The following is a 13,947-nucleotide window of genomic DNA, read 5'->3' on the forward strand; positions in this document are numbered from 1 at the left end:
TTAATGGGCCTATACTGCAGCTGTGGAGACATGGACATGGGGGGAGAAAATCTAACTGTTAGCACAGGGAAGCACAGAAATAGATTGCTAAAGGAGAAGGGGTCTCTATCATGGTTTTAAAAGTAGTGTAGATAAATATATGTTAGAAATGACACAGGCACATTCCCTCAGGGGCTGAGGCTGGGACTACACCACCTTTCAGTGTCCCTTCCAGATCAGCTGTCTACAAGTCCACAAATAATTAAAAAGCAGCAATAAATATTCTGAAAAATAAGCTCTCTTACGAAGTTTTACACATGTATCAAGCAAAGACAAGGAAACATTTTCAAAGACAGTGAAACATTTTTGTCCTTAGCGCGTCGTGTACACAGTGCTCCCACAGGACCGGATTCAATCTTTCTTAGGTCCGTTGTGTAAACAATGCTACTATGAATTGAAGATTAGAAGGTAAACTTTTAGGCCAAATTCTCTGCTTGTACAAATTGGCCTGGCTCCAGTTACACTCCATGGACTCATGCTGGGTTTTGTTTACTGTGCTAGGGTCTGGGCATTTGACTTAAAGTCTCCTCTTGACTTCCCTAGCCTTTGAATCTAGTCCTTGAGCAAGTCCGACTCTCTACTCGGAGAGTGCAGGGTCCACACAAACAAGCCAAAGTGCTTCAAGATGGCTTGAACTGTGGGAGCATTCATGGCTGTGTCTAATTAAGCAAATACAGGGAGCCAGAAAAAAATGGGCAAGAGCAGTTAAATCCAGGAAGAGGTCAACCCCGTTGGTAATTAGCAGGATAATGGATCAAAGAACTCCACTTAGCACAGGAAATATTGAGCACCTCGTCTTTATAGCTGAATCTGATAAAACTTGGGTTATACATTTTCTACTAAATGAACCGGAGGCAGCTACAAACAGGAGGCTATTGTTTAACCTCTGTGGGAATTTCAGTTGGGTTATTGCATGCTTGATGTGCTACAGAAGAGCAGCCCTTATGCCACATACTGATGTAGGTCTAACGATCTCTTATCTTCACATCCACAGTGGTTACTCCAAAAGCAAAGAAAAATGAAAGCCTTTCAAATGGCTTTGCCTCTAAAAAAACTGCCTCTGGGTTTTTGCTTGTTTAGTGGGTTTTTTATCTTGTCTTTCTCTTTTCTCTTCAGCTTACAAATAAATATATCCAGTGCTTTATTTTAACAGATCTCTTGTTCCAAAGGAGTAATGTACTGGTTTTGTGTTACACCCTTCAAAAACTTCATCAGAAAACTCTGTTCAAACAGAAAAGGTCAGAAGTAAAAGTAAAAGAGGAAAGGTCTTCAGTACCACTGTTACATTAACCCCTAAAAATTACCTTTTAGTAAACACTGCACTACTCCAGGCCCGTCCCTAGTGACACTGCAATTTCAGTTCTTTGCAACAGCTTAATTAAGGGAATAACACACATGTCATATGTGCTGGAGTCAGTCTGAACTGTGTCACCCTTTGGGTTTATGCATTGAAGTAACAGAGAAAAAAATGACAACCAAATACCCCGTGCTCAAAAAAAAGAAAATCCTTTTGTTTGCAGACAATTGCTGTTCAATAAATAGACCATTATATATTTTTCACTGCTGATTACAGATGGAAGAAAAATCTGCTTTTACATTTCTCCCTGGAGCCACTGCTGGGCGTGTCCTTACTGATGACCTCGACGTAAACTCTCTGCACTTGTTTCAGTCAATGGACAGGAATAGTTCTTCCCCGGGTAAGTAAGAACACCTAAAGTTAGGCTCCTCCTTTGACCTTTTCCAGGAGGAGACTGTCTCTATCCGTAGATTATACACAATAATGTTTTCTTTTTCCTTTTAGACACAAGCAGCCTTTCATTATTGTCTCCAGCATGTGACTGGATCAGGAGCCATCCGAAGTAGATCAGCCACATTCAGAACAGAAATTGACTCCGTCAGTAACAAATTCACTGCAGAGGACACGGATTTTTTCTTACTGCTCCCTCCTCCTTATAGGACAGCTACCACCACTGAAAGCTGCCTTCCTGAGTTTATAGTATACTGCATTCTGGATACTGGAGAAGAAGGGCATGGGGATCCAGTCTCAGTCTCAGATAATTTCATGGAGTGTTTCCATTGCCTAACGAAGCTGGACCTGCCTTAGCAGAATCAGAGAAAAGGTAGTGCTGCAGCAGTGCTCTGACCATACGTGGCATATTCACAAGCCCTTGTACTGCCCTAAACTCTGATTTTTCACTGTGAAATAAAGGCTTCCTATGTTTTGTGGGCATTAAAGTGGAGTGGAGCACAGTTTCTAATCAACGATTACAAAAAAGAGAAGGGGGGGAAAGGAAGGATCACGAAAGTCAATTACCACCAAAAGCCTCCATAGCAACTAAACTGACTACTTTTCTTTTAAGGCTCCTTATAAATGCCATAAGCACAAAGCATCCAGGCCTCCCTACAGCTCATTGGTGCCAAGTGGATTAGGCTGGCAGAGACTGTGCTGGTTTAATCCCCTTTAATGCCTTGCACCTTCAGTCTGATGGGCAGCTAGGCCCTTTCGCTCCAGCTGAGCTCATCAGCAATAATGGTTTATCATTACCATCATCAACAGGAAGCTGCTTTTCCCTGTGCTCCAGGCCTTCATCCCATTTAAAAGAGCTGAAGAAAAATACAAGTATTCACTGAAATTTTCCTACTCTTAACAGCTCAGCTGCAAGTTGCCTAGTGAAGGGTAGTAACATTTATGCACATTGCCCCTGAAAAGCGTAAATGAAAGCTTGGCAATAAAAGGCCGATTTCCTGGCAAGCCCTTGAAGAGTACTTTTCACACAGCAGCGAGGTGGCAAGCGTATCCCACTGGAACTCCACACCAAGTAGTATTTCACAGGCTGTTCTGTACTCAGGGTAGGACGGGTTGGATCATACTTGTGCTCTTGGAAGCACCAGGAGAGAGGGGTATTATTCAGACTAGGGAGGGTGAGGGGTCCCTGGGTTCACCCACACAGCATGGCCTGGCTACACACCACAAAAGCCAGCTCCATGGGACTTTTTATTCCTATTACTGGGCAGAAGCAGAAATGGCAAATCACAGGAAGGGCAGAAGAAATAGTGGTAAATCTGGACACCTATCCTCCGCCCAGAGAGTTAGAGAGTGCAGAAGCATAAAACTAAGCCCGTTCTGGGGAAAGGGACAAACTCTGTTTACCACTCAGCTGGACTCCTGCAAACCACCATTTCGAAAGCAGTTCAGTTCACAACGTGTTTGTACTTTTGTATGCCGTGATATGTATTGGTGTGTTGGAGTATGACATCCATTGTAAGGTGTGGTAACCACCAGTCTCCTGCTAGTTACAAGGCCTTCAACGCTTAGCTAACTGTGTTGTGGTATAAGAACTGATGACCCAAGAGGACAGTTCAGGCTCCATAGATGGCAGCAACTGTAAAATAATTTCCACAGACAAGGCAACAGGAGCCCCTTATCCCAAGCTCTGTCTCATAGGACTTCTCTGAGGGAGCCCAGCCTACAGTTGTCCTCCTATCAGCTATGGAGGAAAAGGCATGAAAGCAAAAGTGCGAAACGGGCAGAAGTATCCAAGTAAAACCTGGCTGCACAGAGTGGGAATGGGATGAATTTGGCCTCTTATCCCATTATTAACATTCAACAAAGCCATCTCTAACAAGATCCATAGAAAAGAACTACGGATAACTTGCAAAAGTTATGAATGACTCAGAAGACAAAAAGAAGGACTTGTACATTTCATGAGAAAAGACTAGCTTTTAAACAGATGAACCATTCCTCAAGTCATTTTAAAAGACATTTGAATGTCTTAATTCCTTAGCCCTTATTTTTCATTGTCACTGGTGTAACGTCAGCCTTTTCACTTTGAAAAGCTTTGAAAAGTAATGTCTCATCATGCTATGAAAAGGAAAGTTTTTTCTTTGATATTTGTTATCAGATATCCTTTGATACTAGTTGTCAAAGGAAATGAGTAAATCTTTATTATCATAAAAGAGACTGAGAAGCTCTCCAAGATGTGTAAAATTTAGCAAGCCAAAATCCTGTTCTCTCCTACAACAGTAGCTTCACCACTCTGATGCAGCATGTTTGAGCTCTGGTTTTAAACAGTGTTGGCATGACAGGGATATCTAGCAGATGAATATCAGGACTGGTTTTTGTACTTGCTCTCAAAGTCACTTACTTTTTTTAACAATACTCAAAAGGACTTTGAGAGCAAGCATAACACTCATTCCTAACATTCACCTGCTGGATATTTCTGCACTGCTGACAGTGCATAAAATCCCAGACAATTCTTTGCTATCAGAAATATTACCATGTTTATATATTCCCATAAAATCTTTGATACATTATTTACTGATGAAGTCAAATAAAAACAGAAGTTATTTCTTGCCTTTATTGCTTGTAGATCACATGTGACTTTGTCCAAACTTATCCTCAAGTGCCAGAAATAGCACAGCATAGCAATCCTGTGAATCAGACACATTATTTTATAGAATGCAGCAGAAGAGAGGAAAGCTTCACTAATTATAATACATGGAAATACTTATTTTTCTGTTTTACATGATAGAGTCCAGATAAACACCACAGACTCTGAGAGAAAACAAGCAGATTGAGAAATCAGTAACAAAAAGCGTATGCCAGTAACTGGGCTTCTGAATGCCAAGAGCTGCCAGCTCTGCCTGGGTGATCCCTGCTTGTGTGTGCTGTATTTGGCTGACCGCACAACACTAATCACAGCTGCTGCTAAAAGCAGAGTGGAAGAAGACAGCTGGCAGGCTACGAGTGGGAGGCAATGGAGACCAGGCTCTTTCAAAGTGAGAAAATCTTAGAAGTGCCTTGCTAGGCTCCAGGGTGGGGCGATGCAGCAGCTGTCCTGCATACCAGCCTGACCCATGCCAGGGCATTCTGTATTGCCCTGTGGCTTCGCGGACAGTAGGGGACAGAGCCATAGTAAATTTGGCTTTAAGTGAGCAGACAAGTTGACAGCTGACAGTGGAAGTTACGCAGGTAACAGAGCAGCCCTATGGAGTTACTGGGCTGTTGTTGTTAGGACATCGGTTTCTTAGTTCTACATGCTCCCAAGTATCTAGTTTTCAAAACTTCCATAAATATTTGGGGTTAGGATTCAGTTCACCTAACTGTAGCTTTTCAAAAATCAGTTGTCTAGGCTAAGCCATGCCTCTGTTTCCTTTACAACCAGTAGTGGTATGTCTGTTTTGTTTTGTTTTTTGTTTTGTTTTGTTTTGTTTTTAAACCCTCTGGTTTTAAGAAAAACTGACTTAACCTCGAGAGGAGAGGAACTTCTCTATATTTACTAGAGAAAAAGCCAAGAAGACTAGCTAAGACTGTGAATGGGACCAGCTCACGGGCCAAAAGGCCGATATTTTGGTGTCTATATATCATTGCCCACATGTGCCAGGAGGCTAAGCTTCCATCATAATCAAGGACAATCTAGTCAGTACAGTCACTGAAGCCTTGAGAACACGTAAATTCATCCTGAAGTAGTGACTGCTCAGCTGGATCACTCTCTAGGTTGCACTGATGTTAACAACCAGGTCTCCTGTACCTGTAAGGGGAGCTTGGACACATTAACCTCTTGCAGGCACTACGTACCCTATTCTGCCAGCTCATTACCACCACAGAGGCTTTAACCTGCAGATGGCAAAAGTCATATTACATGAATCCCATCCCAGACACTTGTATTGCACTAATCAAAGCATATGAAGAGAAAAACAGAAAGTTTCCATCTCCTCATGCGCATTCATTGGCTTGAGTGAAGTTACTCTGGTTCACTCAAGTGGAAGTCATAAATTATTAAGTTGTACTGTCACGACATGCTTGGGAGTGAGGGACACTTGCCTGGTCACAGGATGGTGTCCTTGATTCTCAGAATGAGAAACAGCAAGGCCAGTCAAGTTCCCCTAGTCTCAAATAAATTTCCCTCATGGAGACTCAGTGTCTTCTATAACATGGCCTGAGCAAACATCTAGCGGAGAAGAAATCCTACTAACTTCAAACAGCTTCAAACAGTGGATGAGATTCCCAGTTTGTACGCATGAGCTATGGCAAACCAAAGTGTTTGTCACCTCAGCAACTCAGATAAGTTTCTAAGAGAGGACCGAAGGAGGATGTCTGTCTGAAGGACAAATTATCTTGCATCAGCTTTATTTTTCTGGATGAAAAATTCCTGCCCCACAGGACCTTTGGCCATAAAACAACAAGAAGGACATAAAACATGAAATGGATTTCTTTCTGTCTTTATTGAAACATGATCGCTTTGTTAATAAATCTTTCTTTTGAATGGGAACGAAGGCATGCTGTGTGGTCTGTAATTACCATGATCAGGCAGTTTCCAATCTTCCACAAAGCTAGGGGTTTATTTGTGAGGGCATTTTTTACTGATATTTCTGTGCATAGTTTGAAGGTCAAATTCAACACTGTAGGGTATGGGTGCAACTACATTAACTTCAGCTCTGGCTTTGAGCATTTGACTCTGAGCCTGTGTAGCATAACTGCGAACACTTTCCTCAGCTCAGAGTGGAAATAAAGTTGCTTTATGACTTCTTTGCAAATCACCCACTTCTTCTCTGCTCCATGGTTTGTTTGCTTCCTGAGAAAAGCTCTATTATCAAAGGAAATGAAGATCTGTTTTTACCGAAAAAAGTTATGATTTGAAGTCAATGTAAACTCCTTAAAATTGCTAAGGGCTAAAATAAATGTGGATTTTATGTCTCTAAACTGATTTAAAATGTTTGCCATAATTGCATTGTCTTTAACTTTGTTTGGATTGTATTAATGTGTTTCCATACATTTATGGGTTCCCAAAGATCTGAGCAGTCAGAGCATGTGTATCAGATGCGGAGTTCCTTCTTTCTGATGAGTAGGACAGCACGGTTGTGGGTCAGAAAACACAGGGCACTTTAGGCATATTTTCTTATTTCACTAGAGATAGCAACAGGCTGCAACAAATAAAGATAAAATAGGTCATAGAATCATAGACTCATAGAATAGTTGGGTTGGAAGGGACCTTTAAAGGTCATCTAGTCCAACACCGCTGCCGTGGGCAGGGACATCAACTAGATCAGGTTGCTCAGAACCCCGTCCAACCTGACCTTGAACGTTTCCAGGGATGGGGCATCTACCACCTCCCTGAGCAACCTGTGCCAGTGTTTCACCACCCTCATTGTAAAACATTTCTTCCTTCTATCTAGTCTAAATCTACCCTCCTTTAGTTTAAAACCATTCCCCCTTGTCCTGTCGCAACAGGCCCTACTAAAAAGTTTGTTCCCATCTTTCTTATAAGCCCCCTTTAGGTATTGAAAGGCTGCAATAAGGTCTCCCCAAAGCCTTCTCTTCTCCAGGCTGAACAACCCCAACTCTCTCAGCCTTTCTTCATAGGAGAGGCATTCCATTTCCTGATCATTTTCCTGGCCTTCCCCTGCACCCGCTCCAACAGGTCCATGTCTTTCTTTCCTGTGCTGAGGGCTCCAGAGCTGGACGCAGTACTCCAGGTGGGGTCTCACCAGAGCAGAGTAGAAGGGCACAATCACCTCCCTCGACCTGCTGGCCACCTTTCTTTTGATGCAGCCCAGGATATGGTTGGCCTTCTGGGCTGTGAGCGCACATTGCTGGCTCATGTCCAGCCTTTCATCCACCAGTACCTCCAAGTCCTTCTCGGCAGGGCTGCTCTCAATCCCTTCATCCCCCAGCCTGTATTGATACTGGGGGTTGCCCCGACTCAGGTGCAGGACCTTGCACTTGGCCTTGTTGAACCTCGAGAGGTTCACACAGGCCCACTTCTTGAGCTTGTCCAGGTCCCTCTGGATGGCATCCCGTCCCTTAAGCGTGTCGACCGCACCACTCAGCTTGGTGGCATCTGCCAACTTGCTGAGGGTGCACTCGATCCCACTGTTTGTGTCATTTAGAGTTGCTGTGAAACAAGATTTGACCAGAGCGAGGCACAGATCTCTCATTAAGGCCTTTCAATCAGCTTCATTCTGCATTTGTGGTCATCATTAGGGCCTGTGGGCTGAATGCCATTTTTGAAGAGCAGGAGACTCTTAACTGATGGGGTCCTCTGAACATGAGGCTAAGCAACGTCTCAGAGCTGCTGGCTGTAGCACAGCACTGAAGCTCCCTTCCCTTCTCCATACCCACCATGTCAGCCAGGGCTGCTGACTAAGCCAAGTAATCTGCCACGCAGCTGCAGCTGCAGCCTGGGGGCACCAAGCAATATCGAGGCTATGAACTAATGTCGAACTGCACAAACACGACGGATACCCGGGCTGTGGGGGAGGTGGAAATGGGAATTAATTGTGAATCTTGAGCTCAGTGTGCATGCATGAATGCTCAGACCTGAATGACTTCCACAGCCACATTTCAGAACATGTCAAGTGAGAAAGGAAAGACTTTTCCTCCCCAGTTTTCAATATACTTTAATGTTTTTATTATCATCTGACAGCTCAGTTACAGTTTGCCATTGAAAAGCTTTTCATTGCATTACAGAGAGTTGGCACCTAAACGTAACAATTAGTCTTATTCAGTAAAATACCTACATTCCATAGAATCACAGACAAGTCACAAACAAAACCTATCAGTAGTTTTAATCACATAATTCATGTATCTGGGTTGTGTTTGCAGATAAATCTCTCCTGAAAAAATTCTTCTGCAAGAAAAGAGCATGTTTAAAGTGGAGACAATAAATGAGAAGACATATGTTGAAGCAGACTCTCTGATTCATTTCTTTGTTGTCAGATTTTTGCATGCTTTTTCTTCAAGTAATATTTCAGCGTTTCAGAAAAAAAGGGTTTTTAAGAAATATTACTTTTCCAGCATCCATGAAGAGAAAGAAAGAAAAATCTCCCTGTCTCTAGAAATCCATTCACACACTTAATTTTTCCTTTGTCCACCCAAGCTGCCTATGATTATGCAGTCTCTGAAGCACACATGATAAAATCCTTCTGGTTTTGGCAAAATTTTATATTTGGTTATGACTTCACACAGGCACAGAGGTGAGGAAGATGGTAAACACTCTGGATTAGGTCTATTTTCAGACACTTCATGTAAAGATTAAATTTTAGAAAAATGGCTTTACTGCTTCCCAAACTGCCATTTATCAGGATACATTTTGAACAGAGCTCACTGAACTGTGTTAAATATTTATTATTTGAAAAAAAGAAGCTCCTAATAGCATAGGTTATGCACTGGGCTGTGGGATATGGGATGGCATATGGGACTGTATTTGTGGGTACAGCAGTCAGGAGCTGTATATATAAGGTACTGTGTGGCTTAGGTACCTGCTGGTCCCCATTACTAGTAGCACTTGAGCAAACAAAATTTAATAGTCTTATATAAAAGGTAAAAACTCCCAGAGAACCATGAAATCCAGTGTACTACAGGCAGTCAGAGTGCATCGTAACAATGAGAGCTTTACCTCAACCTAACCTCCACAGTAGCATAGTCTGTAAAAATCTAACTCGGTATCCTGGACCTTCCCTTATGTAGTTAGTCCAAGCTGAAATCTATGTGATTCCAGATTTTCGTTAATTTAGCATAAGAGCTGAATGAAAGCAAGCTGAAGAAGGTCTGCGTGTGCTGCAAGCCCACCTCTGGTTGTTTTCCGTTGCTGCATTCCCCTGAATCAAATGTAGCATAGTTTACATATCAGCTCTTTAGACTTGTGAAAACCTTTGAAAGTAGACTTTCAGTATCTGAGTCCATTACTCACACAGGTCCTGCCCCCCAGCCTCCCCCACCTCCCCATGCAGGAACAGCAGAATACAGAAATAGAGGTGGAAACAGAGAGAAAAATATAGATTCCTGGGGATGCATGGAAAACCTCTTGATTGAAGGCAATTGTAGGTTTATGGACCTTGGCTTAAAGTCTCATTGATGATGGGATGTGAAGAGAGAGAGAACATTCGTTTTGTATGGCAAACTTCCATAGGCAGGGTTTGAGGGTAGGACAAAAGCACTGCTTCCTCTCAAGTAATCTGACATTTAGAAAATACATGTGGCTATGTTCTTTACCTATCCAGCTTTTGCTCTCCCTTCCCTTTTCCTCCTTTTCACCTAGGCCTGCCTTTCTAATTCATTTGCCTCCTTCCATGATGGCCTTCTGCTCACCTATTCCGTCCTCTGAAGAAAATGGGAAAGCCACAAAAACAATGCAAAACGTCAATTGTTTCTTTATCTACAAGGGAGCCATTTTACCGGGGGGTAGAGGCATGACCAATGTATGCAAATAGTTTCCTACAAGAATTCAGAGACTCTTAGTGCTCGATGGGATGGGGGTGCCCTGCCTTGGCCCTGCTGGCTTGAACACTGCAGAGCCAAGCTGCTGTTTGGAGGAACTGACCTATATATTGGAAGGCGTGGGCTTGGCACCTTTCTCTCCCAGGGTCCTCAAGGCTCACGGGGTAGAGAAACTTTCCCTTCTAGACTAGACCGAGAGTGTCCATGCTCTAAGGTAAAAAAAAGGATCCATTTCCCCGCCGTATGCAGATACTTCCCAAGGTCTGTTCCCTATGCCATGTTTTTTAGCACAGAATACCACACAGGGCCCAGCCTCCTATGTACATGGGATTTCTAGAAACCAAGGCAAAACAACCATTAGGTTGCCTAAATTACAAGTGCATGAGATAGAGACAGATAGATTCATAATTTTGATGATAGTGGAACTCATGCCAATCCAGGCACTTTTGCAACAGCAGATTAGATTCTGGCCTCAGCCATTTTGTAGTAGCTGTGCAATCAGTTACCAGCATAAGAACAACCCTACCCCGTACTGGCAACCCTAAGGAGTCAAACACTCTTTGAGGAGGCCCTCAACTGAAAAACACATTTAATACTCAACAGCTTTTTATTAAAACATTTTAAATTTGCATTATCTGCTCACTGGTTATGAGGCCTTTAGGGTATTCTTCTCCCACACCGTCAAGATTTTCTCTCCACCTACAAAGTTTTGCACCTTTTTTTTTTTTTAATTTGGATTTTAAACAGTAGAAGGAAAGATTCTGAAACAGTAAAATCATTGACTAGCACTACATAGTTAGAAAGCATCACCGAAGCAGGAAACAATCTGTATAAATGCATGTATAATACCCTAATTAATACACAAGCCTTACCTTCATTCATCAACAAATTAATCTTTCCTTATTCTGGTCTATCCTGTTCTAGCTAATTTAAACCTGTCACAGTTTTCAGATCACAGAGAGCAAAGGGAAGGCAAACGGGTGGCATGTATGTCAAAACTGGCATGCATGCCAGAACATGGCATTTCATGTAACATGAAAGGTTTTGCCACCACTGGCTTAAAGGCTCATCCAAGCCTACTGGTGTGCGTCAGTGACTACTACTACCTTGTATTAATGGAAGCTAACCTAGAAATGAATAGAATATGCATATACAATAGAAACATTCTCTCAAACTGAAACCGTATCTGAGCTCCTTACGGTTACCACACATTGGGAAGGAGAACAGAATTGTATTGAATTTTGTTGGGGATCTACCCCAAACGTTGGCACAACAAAACCCATTCCTCCCATAAAGCTGGTGCCATTTTTGCTAACATATTTCTGCAAGCAGAAATGTTATCAATACTCCTTGAGTCCATCATCCTTGTGCTGTGCCTTATCTCTGAACCTTAGTTTCTTTGAGGCTGCAAGTATCCTAATGCACTAGGTAATCACAATAGATGCTTGTCTACTTATGTCATCTAGAATCAAAGTAGAATTTATTTAGCAATGACGCAAAAATATTCTGAGCTCATGAAATTAAGTTCCTCCAAATGGTGATGCTTTTAAACACTGACCATGATACTTTATTGAAATAAGAAAATTTCCTAGCAAACAGCTCTATTATTTCTCTTCTTCATTTCAGAGTTTCTGACTATTTCTTTCTCTGATTCCTGCTGCCTTGGTTTTTAATACGGATTTTAAAACAAGACTTCATGTTAAATGTTTCATAAATAAGCATGAAAAGACTTAAATTCTTGATGCCCTGAGTTCTTGGGAGTTTCCCACAGAGTGAAAATATTAAATATCTTTTGGCTATCCTTAATCTACAGTTTTTAATTCTGGTGGAGCAACAGAATAAAGTAACAGGCTCAAATTCAGATGCTCTCTTTCAGCAGGTTATAAATGGTCAGTCCTCTAAGAAAACATATGCCCAGTCTGTATTGCACTCCACTTGGGCCATTCATATAGGTAGGAAGAAGCAGTCTCGTATGTCCCACTGTCTCAAACATTCAAGCAATAGAGAAGTCCATTGTGCTATGGAAAAGCCTGTGGCCACTAAAAAGATTTATGTTTCTTAGGGTGACAACTGAGCTTCATAGCCCAAGATTTTTATGCTAGAGCAGTACAGGTAATGCCTGTAAAAATCAGCTAATATTTGCTGGGGTGCCTGGAGAAGGAAGCAGCTGAAAAGAAATTCAAATCATTCATTCTTGTGCAATTTAAGATGCATTTATTACACCAGTGCATCAGTTCAGAACTTCATGTAATTGATTTGGTGGAATTCAAAATTCCACCAAAATTCATTTCCAGTGAATTTGTCAACCCAGTGCAAAGCTTAATTTGATGTTACTGTAGGGTTTTGGGCTTTATTTAAAGGACTTTCCAAAAATAAGGGATTATTTTGTACATCTCAGCAGACCAAGTTGCTGACATAACTGTCCTAAAACTGCCAGATGGTATCAGCTATTCATTATTGCTCAGTTAGACAGAATTAGACCCCAGCATTTATATACAACCCAGAAAAATACCAGCAAGCTTCACAGATACCAAGAAGGTTCATCCCAGCATCCCTGAAATGGCTGAAAAAGTCCCATTGTTACAAGAAAAAATGTAGTTTTCCCTCAGGATGCTCAAATTTGAGGGAGAGGAATTTCAAGGCCTGGGAAGAAAGAAAGTGGATGTGTGTCAACAGCTTTGTTATAATCAATTATTTGCCCTTCAGATCCTATCACATTCTCTCACCCCTAGTAATGAATGTGCTGTATGATCCATGTTTCAACCTTTCTCCTCTCTCCATGGCTCTTAATGTCTCAGTTCATCTTGTAATAGGGTGCCACCATTTCACTTTGAAGACAAGATGATCACATCGACAAACACTGGACAGAAGTGAACCATTTAACAAAAGGTTCCCGTATTGTCTAAAGTAGTTTTTTCAAAGCATAACCACTGAAAATGAAATGTAGGCCTGTTTCGGCATCTGATATACACTGGTTTATAACATGTCATGCTCAGAAGGAAACATTAATTTCTTAGTTGTCTTGTTTTTCTTTTTTTCTTGCCCTGCTAATTCCCTGCTCTCTTCCCTTATTTCCTATAGCTCTTGTTTGTTTGCACTGATCTCAGATTTTCTTTGCACAGGTCCCAACAGTACAAATTTCTAGCACAAAGCTGGAGCTCCTGCTTGTTTCAATAATACTGATAAAGTTAATCTACTTAAATGAGTTAATCAACCTCAAAGAATGTAATTTTACTTTTCTGAATAATTATGTAAGTGATGAGATTACTTCCTAGAGTGTCAGCAATTTGAGGGCCTCCACCTTTGCTCTGTTTCTGTTCTTTATGTTAGAAATAAAGACATTTTCTACCTGTATTCTTTTAAAAATAAAAAGACTTAAATATTTACAGGTGGTATTCAAATGACTTAAATTTGTCTGTCTAGAGGTCAAGTTCTTAGTCTAAACTAATTGTCCAAAAGTCAACAGAGAGAGAGACCAGCTGCAAAGAGTTATCCTACTAATCTTAGATGTTTATGTTAAGATAGGATAAATGATTCTATAGAGATATAAGTCTCTGTTAACTGCAGAGGCTAACTTAGTGAGTAGTTTAGACTAGATGGATAATTTCAGTTGATGCAGTTCAGAGAAATAACAGAATATCTCCGTGCGTGTCTCCCTGTCTCCTGCCCTCCTGCATTATTAAAATTCA

This window comes from Calonectris borealis, chromosome 1 (genome assembly GCF_964195595.1).
Source record: "Calonectris borealis chromosome 1, bCalBor7.hap1.2, whole genome shotgun sequence".
In the NCBI taxonomy this organism is placed as follows: Eukaryota; Metazoa; Chordata; class Aves; order Procellariiformes; family Procellariidae; genus Calonectris; species Calonectris borealis.